This window comes from Balaenoptera musculus, chromosome 1 (assembly GCF_009873245.2).
Source record: "Balaenoptera musculus isolate JJ_BM4_2016_0621 chromosome 1, mBalMus1.pri.v3, whole genome shotgun sequence".
Lineage (NCBI taxonomy): Eukaryota > Metazoa > Chordata > Mammalia > Artiodactyla > Balaenopteridae > Balaenoptera > Balaenoptera musculus.
This window is the reverse complement of record NC_045785.1, coordinates 93,122,965-93,138,220: the sequence shown is the minus strand read 5'-3', so window position 1 is coordinate 93,138,220 and position 15,256 is coordinate 93,122,965.

Below are 15,256 nucleotides of genomic sequence, written 5' to 3'. Positions count from 1 at the left end.
TTATTAGAAAGACATGTTCATACAATGACAAAAAATATGAAAAGAATGGCTACAGCTTTGTATTTTAAGACAATTTGCACAGTGGCAAAAAAATAATAATAACTTTATTTACTCCAAGTAATCAAGACACATCATCCTAACAACCAGGTATAAGATTAACAAGGCCTTCAATAAGTGAAGTGGTTTTGATGATTGCAGATGATTACTTTTTTAATTCTAGGATTTCCTAAGGGATAAGCCCGAGGAGCAAAAAAAAGGGCAGTTTTCCTGATACTTTATTATGTTCTGAAGCACATATAAAGATCAAAATCATAAAATCATTGATTTTGAATAAAGGATGAGAGAGTTATACTTGAATCATTGTTGATTTGAATTGCAGAACATTTTATAAAGAATGGATTTTTAAGCTCTGTTCCAGGTGTTAAACTATACATAAATGAAACAAAAAATAAGCAAAAATTCTAATTATTGGCAAAGGGATGCTTACAATCTAGTTTAAAAATATCAGATTGTTGACTGGAAAAAAAAAAAAAAGCACAATGTAAGAGCTGTGAGTTGAATTTATTCAGTGTCTTACTGAGGACTATAGCCAGGGAGACAACCTCTCAGATTGCTCTCAGGAACTATATTGAAGGGGCAGGAGCCAATATATATGTGATTTTTTTGGTTGGAAAATACATGTAGTCAAGCATATATCTTGGTAAAAGTTTGCTGCTAGTTACATGGATCAGAAATCTCAGTTAATGATTTTTAGTGCTTATCTATGTAAGGGAAGATGCAAGAATCTGGGGTCATTGAAATTCTTCCTTAGATATGCATTTCAACTTTCTAGGGGCCCATATAACCAAAACATAGAATGCTTCATCCCAAATTCCTTTTGAGAGTACTTATAGGTCATTGACTGTAGTGATTAATGACTAAATCCTTATAGAATTTGAATGGCAGGCAACATTCTTAGTTTACAAAAACATTTAGGAATGAGTGGTGGTTTTCATTAAATATTCAAGGGATGAATAAATGAACACAGCCAATATTTAGGAATATTTGAAGATAAATTCTGACATTGGGGAGATAAAACTGTTCATTATTGAACATGGTTTTTTAAAACAGAAAATTAAAACACACACACACACACACACACATTGATGTTGGAGATGAATCCATGTAGACTTGGATGTCTCCAGATTAAAACAAATAATAAAGAGTAATAGTTTATAATAATATTGTTTCATTTGGTTGATTCTCATGGGAACTATATTTTCTAGGACCAATTGCTCATCCTCTCTCTGCCTAGTACAATAAATTTCCTTGCTTCCTGGTTTTTCTGAGTCCCCAGCTCGTAACCAGTTTTCTAGAGCTACAGTTACTCCGGCCTTAGTCCATTTCACTTAGAGCATTAGTCCTCCTGATTCCAATTGTATTTTTTAGCTCACCCTGTTCAGTACTCCTTTATCTAAATAAAACTGTGTCTCCTCCCTGCTTAATCTTGGGCTTGCTTGACCCTCCTCCGCATTTAAACTAAAATTTCTGAGACTGAGTTGCTACTTGCTACTCAAAGTGTGGTCCCAGATTAGCAGAACTAACATTATCTGGGAGCTGGTTAGAAATGAAGAATTTTAGGTCCCATCCAAGGCCTATTAAATCAGAATCTACATGCTGAAGAATCTCGATGTAATTTATCTGGATATTAAAGTTTCAGAAGCACTTAACTGTAAGTTTGTAGGTTTAAAAAAATAAAATTCTAATAATTTTTCTGTTAGGTGAACAAAATCATCCTGTATTATCCTGTATTATTTTTAAACTTTTAATTAAACTGCAATATATCTTTAATATAGGAAGCAACTTATGAGTAACAGAGGTCTTGCTAAGAAGAGAGACTCTTAAATGATCTTTGGAAATCAAAGAATGGAAGTAAAGAGTATATGAGGTTTCTGTTCTAGGTGCACAGCTGCTTTGAACACTTTATTGAGAACTTGATGTCATAGGTGTATTTTTCCATAATTCATTAACTCATTAATTCATTTAACCAGTATTTCAATAAATATTTACTGAGAATCTACTGTGTGTTACTCTGTGTCCTTGATAGTTTCAGTCTAATGAAGGTATAAAAATAGTGATTCAAATAAATTTTCTTCTGAGCTATTGTCAAAGACAGCTAAATTCTTGAGTGACAGTATGAAAACTAACATAAAGTATAGTCAGCAGGAAATATATACTATTAAAATAATAACGATAGCAAGAACAAAAGAAGCAAAACCCTTATTTCACTATTGGTCCTTCCCAGTCCTGATTTCATGGGTTTTCCTCATGGTTTACTTAAGAGTTAACTAAATGTAGGTGCTTTTAGTTCATAGATTAATATTCCTTAGTAATCTTCCAATTGACAGTGTGTGAAAAAATAATAAATGTAATGGGTTAAGAAACAAAATAAAAATCACTGAGAATTCAATGCCTTCTCAAAAAGCATCTGAAAGCGACTAATTAGTCACTTGATTTTGTTTTGCACACTCATTTGAAAATAGGCTTTCTATAAATGCTAATGATAATGGAATAAGTAAAACCTTATTTTCAGGTAAAGAAGATATATGTATTTGTCCCAATATAATGAAGTCTATTTATTTGTATTACATTGCATACGTGTGTGTGAATGGGTGAGTCAGAGTGAGACAGAGAGTAAGATAGAAAATGTACAAGAGAAGGAGAGCAAGAAAGAGAGAGAGGAGAGTCTTAAGAAGTGGAAATATATATATAGTAAAAAAAATTTTAACCACATATCTGTTACCCACTGTATACTTTCCCAGGCTCTTGGAATTTAAAACATTATCTCATCTTATCCTCACAAGGAACCCATAAAATAAATAATACCATCAACCCTGTATTTCAGATGAGGAAATTGAGGCTCAGAAAGGTAAAATAATTCAGTAAAGGTCTTATAGATAGTAAATATTAATTCAGGATTGAAATTCCAGATTTGTGAGATTCCAAAACTTCCTCCCTGTGGGAAGGATGGGTTGCATTACTCCTTCTAGTATGAGATACAAACTCCTCATTTTTCAGACTGAAGGACACTGAGCTTCACACAGATGGCTCTATGATTAGCAGTAAATTGCCTCTTAATTGGACAGTAAAAAAATGATCTCTGAAATTCCATGTAGAAAAATCACTTAATATCAGTCACATTGCTTTCTGGCAAGAGTTAATGAATTAATTATATTTACATAAGCAAAACAATGAAGCAGAAAGTAGCTCTTCAGACTTAAAAAAAAGAGACAGCTTTTAAAATATATTACACAAGCAGACTCCTCAATGAGTTGATGATCTTGAGTACCCCTAAATCAGCAAGTTAAAGAATCTGCTTTCATGTGCCTATCACACTTAACCTTTGTACCCATTCCTTTCACATATGTAAAGATGAAGAAGAAATCTCAAATTAAAAAGAAACAAAATGCTGAGGACATTACCTGAGCATTAAAAGACAAACATATGCATGCAGAGTAAGGACATTGACATGGCTTATATTTAGAAAGTTATGTGTAAGAACCCTGCTAGTAGTACCAAAAAAAGAAAAAAGAAAAAAAAAGATTTGAGAACAAGCATTTTTTTTTTTTTTTTTTTTTTTTTTCAAAATTTATTTATTTATTTTTGGCTGTGTTGGGTCTTCGTTTCTGTGCGAGGGCTTTCTCCAGTTGCGGCAAGCGGGGGCCACTCTTCATCGCGGTGCGCGGGCCTCTCACCATCGCGGCCTCTCCTGTTGCGGAGCACAGGCTCCAGACGCGCAGGCTCAGCAATTGTAGCGCACGGGCCCGGCTGCTCCGCAGCATATGGGATCTTCCCAGACCGGGGCACGAACCCGTGTCCCCTGCATTGGCAGGCAGATTCTCAACCACTGCGCCACCAGGGAAGCCCAAGAGAACAAGCATTCTTAATAAAAAATCGGTATAGCTTGTTAATAGCCATTTAAAGGCTCCCCTGGAGTACAAGAATAAATGTGATTGGAATACAGCATAACAAAGTCTAATATTCTTTTGTTATGGTCACTTGTTTTGACAAGAGAGACTGTTGGGAGTTGAGAGAGCATGGTGAATTGGATTACTGAGAGAAATTTACCTAAACACAAAGGGATAGTAGAATTGTATCTTTATGAGTTCCCCTTCTGTACGAGGCACACATAATGTATTTACCACAGCTGAGTGAGCTCACTTGCGAGTCATTTATGATGTGTAAACCTCTGTGTTCTTTGTTGGAACATAGGGTGACAGGTTAATTGAATAGTGGCAGGGTAGGCGATCAGGGTCACACAAGATGACGAGTGTATATGGTGGCTAAAGACAGTACTTACTAAAAAGCTTTTATGCACAAGTACAATTTCAAACATTCCTTTTAGAAAAGTATTCATTCATCTCTTCTGAGGCATCCAGAAATTTATTAGGTAAAAATTTCAAAAGAAAGTTTTAAATAGTGGATCAGTCTTATAGATTGGACAATAAATTAACAACTCTGAAAAATGATATACTTGATTATTCAATATTACTATCTCAAAACCATTATGGCCCTCTGTGGTGTACTAATTCACCTTCTGTGATCAGTTCTATTAAAGCTGAAAGGCATGTGGTCTTTTTTCTATGAAGAAAAATCACTTTATTTTCATTTATATATTTGGCCCAGTATATACATAGTCACATAGGTTAAAATATACACATGCGGGTGTATATTTTAGAGTTTTGAGAAAAATAATTAAAATAGAAAAATAGTGTGCAACATTACTAGAATGCACCAATTGTCAATAACTTCCCGTCCAATGCAGTTTTAAAATTATTTTTTCCTGCCACTGCAAAACCACTAATTGATCTCTAAAAACCCACTTTATGGATAACTTTTGTGTTCATATTTATCATCTACCAGTATAAATTTAATTTTTTTTTATTCTGAAATTTTTAATACCTATTTTACCCTTCAGGTATATATTTCTTCCTTTCTATTGAAATCCATTTTACTTTTTGGAATGGCACGATAAGGACATACAAAGATCTACTCTCCCATAAAAGGAATGAGAACACTGACGAAAATGGTCAGTATCAACTTTTTTGAATCCTAGTAATTCACAAAGGATCGATACATTCTGAGGATTATTTTCTTAAGGAAAATAATGATCTTGGGAAGAACAGGGAGTTTTGTGGCATTTTAATTTGTCCTTTTCCCATCTTTTTCTCTGCAGCTCCAGGGTAGACTTGAAAACCATTAATCATGCAACCAAGTCGGCTTTGAAAATCAGTCTAGGAGTAACTGAAGAATGCCAAATGGGTTTGAAGATCCTTAGAAAGTTCCTCAGAGAATTGTTATTTGACTTGTATTATTAGCTCTCTGGAGAAGACCCACTCCCAGGGCTTGTCTTTATGTGATATGATTCAGAGCCCACTCAGTGAGAAAAGCCCTATCCCCAGGGTTTTGTAAAAAAAAAAAAAAAAAAAAAAAAAAAACAGCAACAATGGTTTAACATTGCAGCTTCCTAAGGAGGCAATACCAGTTGGACAAACAAGAAACTTAGCAAAACTTACAAGAAAAATTTGTGAAATTAGTTATCCACAATGGCTTTGAAAAGCTATGACATATTCCTAAGGATCTAGAAGGACATTCTCATGTCCAGGAGTGTGTGCATACACAGGAAAGGACTGAGAAGGCCCCATCTCTGACCAATGGCTGACCTTGAGGTCCTGTGCAATCAGGAAGTTATAGGTAAGGCAAAGTTGCAAATTGCTAAAGTACTGAAGTTGTGTCCCAACATACACAGAAAACCCTTAGCAAAGGATGGAGCCTTACTAGTTAAAAGGCATTTAAGGAAATCTCTGCTCAATCATTAGCTGACTACTAATCAAACTGAGCATACATTTCACTGGCCACACATGACAAATAATTAAGTGGGATAACATATTCCAAGTGCTGAAAGAAAAAGAATGCCAAATAAGAATTCTATATGTCACAAAACTATCTTCAAAAATGAAGGGGAAATTAAGACATTTCCAGACAAAGGCTGAGATAAACTGTCACTAGTAGACATGCCCTACAAGAAATACTAAAAGGAGTTTTCAGGTTGAAATGAAATTACACTGCACAGTAACTCAAATCTGCTCACACATACACACACACACACACAAACACACACACACACATACTCACTCACACAATTAAAAGTATCAGAAGAGGTAACTATGGCGTTACATATAAAAGACAATTAATTCATTTTTATTTGTAACCTCTTTGCTTCTCTGATTTAAGAAGCAACTGCAGAGGATATAATGATTAAACCATTTTGATGGGTTTGTAATGTACGAAGATTTAATTTATATGACCATAATAGCACAAGAAGAGTGGAGGGACCAGAGCTATATTGCACACAGGTTTTTATACACTACTGAAATTACACTGGTATTAATTCAAATGAGATTGTTTTAGGTTAAGATGTTGTCTTATTCTTATCAGGCTGCCATAACAAAATACCATAGATTGAGTTGCTTAAACAGTAGGAATTTATTTTTTGCAGTTCTGAAGGCTGAGAAGTCCAAGATTAAGAGGCTGGCAAGATAGGTTTCATTCTAAAGTCTCTTCTCTTGGCTGGTAGATGCCCACCACCTCACTGTGTGCTTGCTTACATGACCTCATATTCATGCATGCACAGAAAGAATAAGTTCTGGTCTCTCTTCTTCTTATAAGGTAGGGCCCCCATGACTTCATCTAAATCTAATTACCTCCCAACAACACAACCTCCAAATACCATCATGTTGGGGAATGGGACTTGAACATATGAAACTGTTTGGGGTGGGGAGAATACAAACATTCAGTCCACAACAAAAATTAATGCAATCCCCAGGGCAACTAGTAAAATAAAAAATAATTCAAATAGTAAAAGAAACAAGAAGGAATTTAAAATAGAACACTAGAAAATATTGAATACTAGAATTTAATTCTTTAATGCAAAAGAAAGCAGTACTAGAAGAATGGAATAAGAAAGATATAAGACATATAGAAAAAAATAGAAAATGGCAGACAATAATCCTACACTATCAGTACTTAATATAAGTTAAATAGAGCAAACATTCCAATCAAAATAAAGTTTGGCAGAATTCATTAAAAAATTATCAAACTTTATGATGTTTAACAAAAGCCATACTTTAGATTCAAATACACAAATAGGTTGAAAGTAAAAGAATGGGAAAATATATACCAATACCATGCAAACAGTATGCAAAACAGAGTTGGAGTGGATATAACTATACAAAAAAAAAAAAAAAAACAAGACTTTCGGACAAACTGTTACTAGATACAAGGAAAATCATTTCATAATGATAAAATGATAATCCTTCAGAAATACATAACAGTTATAAATATATATATATATATATCTCTAATAACAAAGTCCCGTATTCAACATAATTCCTATCAATATCCAAGCTGGCTTTGTTTTTTCCAGAAATTCACAAGTTGATCTTAAAGTTCATATGGGAATGTGTGGGACCAGGAATAACAAAAAAGTCATGAAAAAGAACAAATCTGAAAGACTCACTTTCAAAATTTATTAGAAAGCAACAGTAATCAAGACAACATAGTACTGGCATAAGAATAGACATATAGATCAGAATGGAATTGAGAGTCCAGAAATAAACCCTCACTTTTATGATGAATTGATTTTTGGCAAGGGTGCCAGGAAAATTCAATTGAGAAAGAATAGTTATTTTCATCAAACGATGGTGGGACTCAATATCCACTGCAAAAGAATGAAATTCAGACTTCTACCTCACACCCTGCATATAAAAATTGACCCAAATTGGATCAGACCTAAATCTAAAAGCAAAAACTATAAAAATCTTAGATAAAAAATAAGAGTAAATCTTGTGACTTTGGGTTCGGCAATGATTTCTTAGATATGATACTAAAAGCAAAACTGACAAAATAAAAGGTAGACAAATTAGACATCAATTAAAAGCATAAAAATTTAAAACAAAAAACGACTTGTGCTTCAAGGGACACCATCAAGAAAGTAAAAAGATAACCCATAGCATGGGAGAAAATATTTGCAAATCATATATCTGATAAGAGAGTTACATTCAAAATGTATAAATACAAAATTAAAAGAAAAATAGTGTAGTTTAAAAATGAACAAATGATTTGAATATACTTTTCTTGAATGATGACATGCAAACAGCCAATAAGCATATGTAAATTTGATCAACATCATCATCAGTCATTAGGGAAATGTAAAGTAAAACCAGAATGACATACCACTTCACACTCACTAGGATAACTAAAAACAAAAAGAGAACTAACAAATATTGGTGAGGGTTTTTTAGAAATTAAAAATGCTGATAGTAGCATTATTCCTAATAGTCAAAAGTGGAAACAACACAAATGTCAACTGATGAATGGATAAACAAAATGTGGTGTATCAATAAAATGGAATATTATACAGCTATAAAAAGAATAAAGAAATGATGCGTGCTACAACATGAATAAACCATGAAAACGTTATACTAATGAAATAAGCCTGTGACAACAGGCCACATATGGTATAATTCCATTTATATTAAGTGTGCAGAATAGGCAAATATATGGAGACAGAAAATAGATTTAGTGGTTACCAGAGGCTGGGGAGAAGAGGGAGTGGAAAGTGACTATTAATGGTTATGGGATTTCTTTTGGACACAAAGAAATATTCTAAAATCAGATAGTGGTGCTGGCTGAGCAACTCTGTGAATATAACCAAATCCACAGAACTGTATACTTCAAAAGGGTAAATCCTATGGAATGTGATTTATATACATAAAATTTTTTAATCTGTCCCTAAACATCTTCCTTTTTTTGGTAGGGAGTTTTCTCTTTTGATTTTCCTGTCTCAAAGATCCAAAGTGGGGAAGCAGTTGGGTAGAAGTCAGTTCAAACTCTCTTCATTACAGTTATTGTGGATAGAAAGTAGACTTGCAAGAACTTAAAATTTATACATCTCTGTTCTACTTGCTTCATAGGAAACAAAAATAAATGATAAACATTGTAAAGCATGTATATGAATTACTATAATATCAGGCAGATATAGTGACGTCTATAAAAGCAACACAGTCTCTTCCTATAGGGACTCAAAAGAGTGAGAGATCTAATCAGTTTAGTGCTTTAATTTTTTTTTTTCACATTTTTAAAAAATGAGATGGCTGTTAGATTCTAAAGACTAAAAAGAATTTGATATGTTAAAGATGCAGAGCACATAATTCCAAACAGAGGGAATACCATGAGTGTGGGGATAATGCTAGGGATGCTGATAGCACCATTAGTACCAATTACTAGCATTTTCTGAGCACTCTATAGTTAGACATCATGCTGATGCTTTAAACATGATATTTTCTCCTCAATATCAATAGAGCTACATGAGGTAAATAACATCTCTTCCATTTTATAGATGAGAAAACTAAAACACAGAAGTTCATAGCTAATAATTTTCTAGACTAGGATTTGAACCTGGGGCAAATCCAAACTTCACTGTCTTCTTCTGTTTTCTAGCTTGGATCTAGACTGTACCTCAGGACATGTGTGAGGAAAAACATTTAAAGAATTTACCTAGTTCAAAAATTTGTGAAAGGAAGCTCGGAGATTTAAGATTGGAGAGTGTGACTGGCATCACATTTTGAGGGCTTGAATAACAATCAGACAAATACTTCCACAGTTAGAGGAAGGGAATAATTCAAAAGTGTTAATTAAAGCTAAACAAGAATTGTAGGGACAGGACTGTATGTTGACCACTGTGCTTAGGATGTTAATTTGACTATTTCTTTTTGGACCTACACTATGACATGTAAGATTTAAAACAAACCTAAACAATTTCACCTATTAAGTATTGCAGCAAATGTTTAAAGAGTAAATTCTGAAAAATACATGGATTGACTCCTTATTATTTCTGCATAGAACGTTAGGGAGAACTTATTTTAGCCATGTGAAATTAGTGAGGGGAAGTGAGCACAAATGTATGCAATAAGAATTGAACCTGGATTCACCAGTGTATTGATTTATGCTATTGGTCTACCTCAGATTCATTGGCAGTGATGGGAGTATATATGCAAATATATTTCACAGAAAGAAAGAAAATATTGAATATGTTATCAGTTCAAAATTCTCTTTAAGCAGGAAAATCATGCCAGATTTTTTGAAGGTTTAAATATTCATTAAATAAACTGAATTGAAATAATTCAGTAAATAATGGTCTGGGTCTGGGCATTTTACTAGAAACTAGATAAACGAAGGTGAAAAACAGTTCTGCCTTCAACAGCACACAGATAAGGAAGAGGAAGAAAATAGTTAACTCAATAATTAAGATTCTATTTGCTAAATATTGTGATAAATATCTCTTAAAGGTGCTCTAATGAAACGGAATGGATACAGGGAAGGGACATTTACCTTAGTCAGGAAGGAAGTCTTGAATCTTTTCCTCCAAAAGAACAGAAGTCTGAATTCCAGACATGTATAATGGGTCTATATGAAATCCTAGTATAGCACTTTTATGTTTATATGACTTTCCTGACTTTTTCCTATCAATTTCTTACTCTCTCATCTATAGAGAAATCTACTTAATTGAATGAGACTCCATCAAGAAGAGGAGTTACACACCTGATTTCATGACTCTCCAGAAAGGTTTCTATTATATCAATTGATGTAGCACTTTTTTTTCCTAAGAATTCTTAATATTTAATGAACTTTCATTTATCTTCATAAATAGTATACATGGACTGTCATCTTATTGATCTGGAGGATATTTATATAATAGTCTTCTTTATCTGGAATATGATCCAACTACAGCTCATTCAACAGGTACTGGAACCCATTTTACAATTTACTAGCACTAAAACTGTTTCATACTGATTTTAGAATAAGGTGATTTTAGAGCTTTTATGGTGTTAGACTTACAGTTTTCATGCGCAATATGTTGCAGTTAGAAAAACAGGAGATTTTGAGTCAAGTAGACAAGGTTTTGAATCTTGCCTTTGCTGCTTTCTATCAAGTGGAAAGTAATTAATAGACAGGTACATTATCAACAGTAAGAAGAGGTTTAAAAAAAAGTGTACCAAACATGTAGGAATACACAGCCAATAACTGTAGGGGCAAAAGCCTTATATAATCTTTCAAAGATTTCTGGGGATATTACCATATTATATCATTATGCAATTGCTTACTTTAATAAAAATCTTCTGGAAATATTTATGTTTTCATAAATATTATGTTTAATAGTCTGTTTATGAAGAAAAGATGATATAATGTTTATTCCACAAATGTTTGCATTAAAATTGTTCATTAATTCAAAAGCATTGGACTCAATGGGTATGACTCAGTTATCTAGGAAATATACTTGTGTGTTTTCTCTCCAAAGCCAGAAAAATTTTTAACTGCTCTATAGGTGTCATCTAAAATTTTAAAGTATCCAAATTGTTATGGCAGAGGCAGCAATATGGATAGGGGATAAGCTGAAAAATGAATTCAGTATAATTAAGATATTTTGTATGTACTGAATGAACATGTATACTTTTTATTCCTCTTCCTTTTGAAGCAGGTTTGGAACACACTGACAGGATGGCCCCAGGAAAGAGAAAAGACAAATGCCACTTGAGCAAGAATGTGACAAGGGACAATTCCTTGTCCAATGGCAAGGGTGAAAGGAAGAGCTACTGGTTGAGAAACTGAAGCAAAGAGAAGAATGGAAAGTGTTCTGTAACACAGGCACTTTTCCAGAGACAACATGTTAATGGGAAAGAAGTGTTAGACTGGGTGATGGAAATTCAAAGTGGAGGGTTTGGTGTCCCATGTTCCATAGGGATCTCCATGGAGGTAAATGAACAGTGCTTCTCAGGGACAAACTATGACCATGTGTAAAGGAAAGTCTCCAAGAGAGTAAAAATGGTGGTGTGGTGAGGAGGCAGGGACAGAGGATCTGAGTTTCTACTTTTCAGTTTCCCTTAGTTTGAGTTTGAATACTGTAATAGGGATCCAGAGTTCTCCATCTGTCCTGTGGGGAACCCAAAATGTAGCTTCTGATGCCAAATGGTAACTTATCCTCGAGTGTTATCTCTGACTGGGTGTGTATGTGTATGTGTACGTGTATAGGATCAGGGAGGCTGGAGAATGACGGCACAAAGCAATTCTGTGGCCTATGGCTTCAAGGCAGACAGCTAGAGATCAATGGGAGGTCATAGGCAGGCTTCAGTGAGATCCCCAGCATCAGAAGAAGCTACGTGGGTTGGAATTGACAGGGGAGGTTCTCCAGGCATTGAAGGACCCAGATAAAATGGTTCACAGCTTGAGAAGCAGACTAGCAAAGTTATCAAAAATATAACAGCATTATCTTCTTTGCATTTCCGAATTTCAGCTTTATTTTTGTAATTTCACACTATATGGAGTCACAGCATATAGAAATATATATAAAAGTTAAGCTTAAGCATTTAAAATACATGATTTATGGCTGATTACTGAGTCCTTGGAACTTTAGTTGACCAGATCTAGAGAACCCTGCTTATCAGCTCCTTGTTTCCACCCTTAGCCCTGCAGGGCTATATATAACATCACAATTACTTCACTGTCAGCAGACATCTGCTTGTTGACTTAACCATCGAGTGGTTCACTAACTGGGCCAGGCCTTTAAGGACTGATGCTGAAAAACTGCTGCTTAAAACATTATTCATTATGTAATTCTGTTCCTTATTTAAAGCACCACATGACAAAACTCTTCTAGAAATTTGTTTAAAAAATAAAAGAACAAATCTCCCTTAAATAGTAGACAATTTTTTGTTATAAACAACAAGGATATTTTGTACAGCACAAGGAAATATAGCCACTATTTTGTAATAACTTTAAACGGAGTATAATCTATAAAAATAATGAATCACTATGTTGTACACCTGAAACTAATATAACATTGTAAATCAACTATGTTTCAACAAAAATATAACTAAATAAAAATAAAAGGGTTTATTAAGCTTTTTATCATTGGGTATCTAAGATGACTGGCAGCAGATTTAATGCTTAGCACAGATTTCTACAAAACTACTGCCTTACTCTTTATAATTCTTATTATTTTACATTTCTTACCCATTTTGTATATAACAATACCTATACCGATCACTGCTAACCTCCTCCTGCCCCCGGAAGCAAAGACTGCTGCCATATCCTGCCTGCCAACTGCCGCACACGGTGTGGTGTTGCTCCGGGACTTTGCTTCACACGTGCAGAGGCTCCCCCTGGAGTGTCTTAAATGCATGCAATGTGCAAGAACACTGGATTGGGATCAGTGAGCTGAAAGAGGCAGAGCAGCACACTTGGCTAGATGAACCCCTGTGGATTGTGGATGGGGAAGAATCGTGAGCTCTGTTCGTTCTAGAAGCTGTGGGCCTGACAGGGTCTTGGTGCTCCGGGTGGGTGTCAGACCTGAGCCTCTGGGGTGGGAAAACCGAGTTGAGGACACTGGTCCACCAGAGACATCCTGGCCCCACGTAATATCAATAGGCGAGAGCTCTCCCAGAGATCTCCATCTCAAAGCTAAGACCCAGTTCCACTCAACGACCAGCAAGCTCCAGTGCTGGACACCCCATGCCAAACAACTGCAAGACAGGAACACAACCCCACCCATTAGGAGAGAGGTTGCCTAAAATCATAATAAGGTCAAAAGCACCCCAAAACACACCACTGGACACAGTACTGCCCACCATAAAGGAAAGATCCAGCCTCATCCACCAGAACACAGGCACCAGTCCCCTACACCATGAAGCCTACACAACCCACTGAACCAACCTTACCCTCTGAGAGCAGACACCAAAACAATGGGAACTATGAACTTGCAGCCTGAGAAAAGGAGATCCCAAGCACAGTAAGTTAAGAAAAATGAGAAGACAGAGAATCACACAGCAGATGAAGGAGCAAGGTAAAAACCCACACACCAAACTAATGAAGAGGAAATAGGCAGTCTACCTGAAAAACAATTCAGAGTAATGATAGTAAAGATGATACAAAATCTTAGAAATAGAATGGAGAAAATACAAGAAACGTTTAACAAGCACCTAAAAGAAATAAAGAGCAAACAAACAATGATGAACAACAAAACAAATGAAATTAAAAATTCTCTAGAAGGTAGCAACAGCAGAATAACTGAGACAGAAGAACAGATAAGTGACCCGGAAGATAAAATAGTGGAAATAACTACCACAGAGCAGAATAAAGAAAAAACAATGAAAAGAATTGAGGACACTCTCAGAGACCTCTGGGACAACATTAAACACACCAATATTCAAACTACAGAGGTCCCAGAAGAAGAAGAGAAATAAAAAGGGACTGAGAAAACATTTGAAGAGATTATAGTTGAATACTTCCTTAATATGGGAAAGGAAATAGTCAATCAAGTCCAGGAAGCACAGAGAGTCCCATACAGGATAAATCCAAGGAGAAACACTCCAAGGCACATATTAAGCAATCTATCAAAAATTAAATACAAAGAAAAAATATTGAAAGCAGCAAGGAAAAAGCAACAAATAATATACAAGGGAATTCCCATAAGGTTAACAGCTGATCTTTCAGCAGAAATTCTGCAGAAGGGAGTGGCAGGACATATTTAAAGTGATGAAAGGGAAGAACCTACAACCAAGATTACTCTACCCAGCAAGGATCTCATTCACATTTGATGGAGAAATTAAAACCTTTACAGACAAGCAAATGCTAAGAGAATTCAGCACCACCAAACCAGCTCTACAACAAATGCTAAAGGAACTTCTCTAAGTGGGAAACAAAAGAGAAGAAAAGGACCTACAAAAACAAACCCAAAACAATTAAGAAAATGGTAACAGGAGCATACATATCGATAATTACCTTAAACGTGAATGGATTAAATGCTCCAACCAAAAGACACAGGCTTGCTGAATGGATACAAAAACAAGACCCATATGTATGCTGTCTACAAGAGACCCACTTCAGACCTAGGGACACATACAGACTGAAAGTGAGGGGATGGAAAAAGATATTCCATGCTAAAGAATGTTACAAGAGACTAGGAAGGACATTACATAACGATCAAGGGATCAATCCAAGAAGAAGTTATAACAATTATAAATATATATGCACCCAACATAGGAGCACCTCAATACATAAGGCAACTTCTAACACCTAGAAAAGAGGAAATCGACAGTAAGACAATAATAGTGGGGGACTTTAACACCTCACTTACACCAATGCACAGATCATCCTAAAT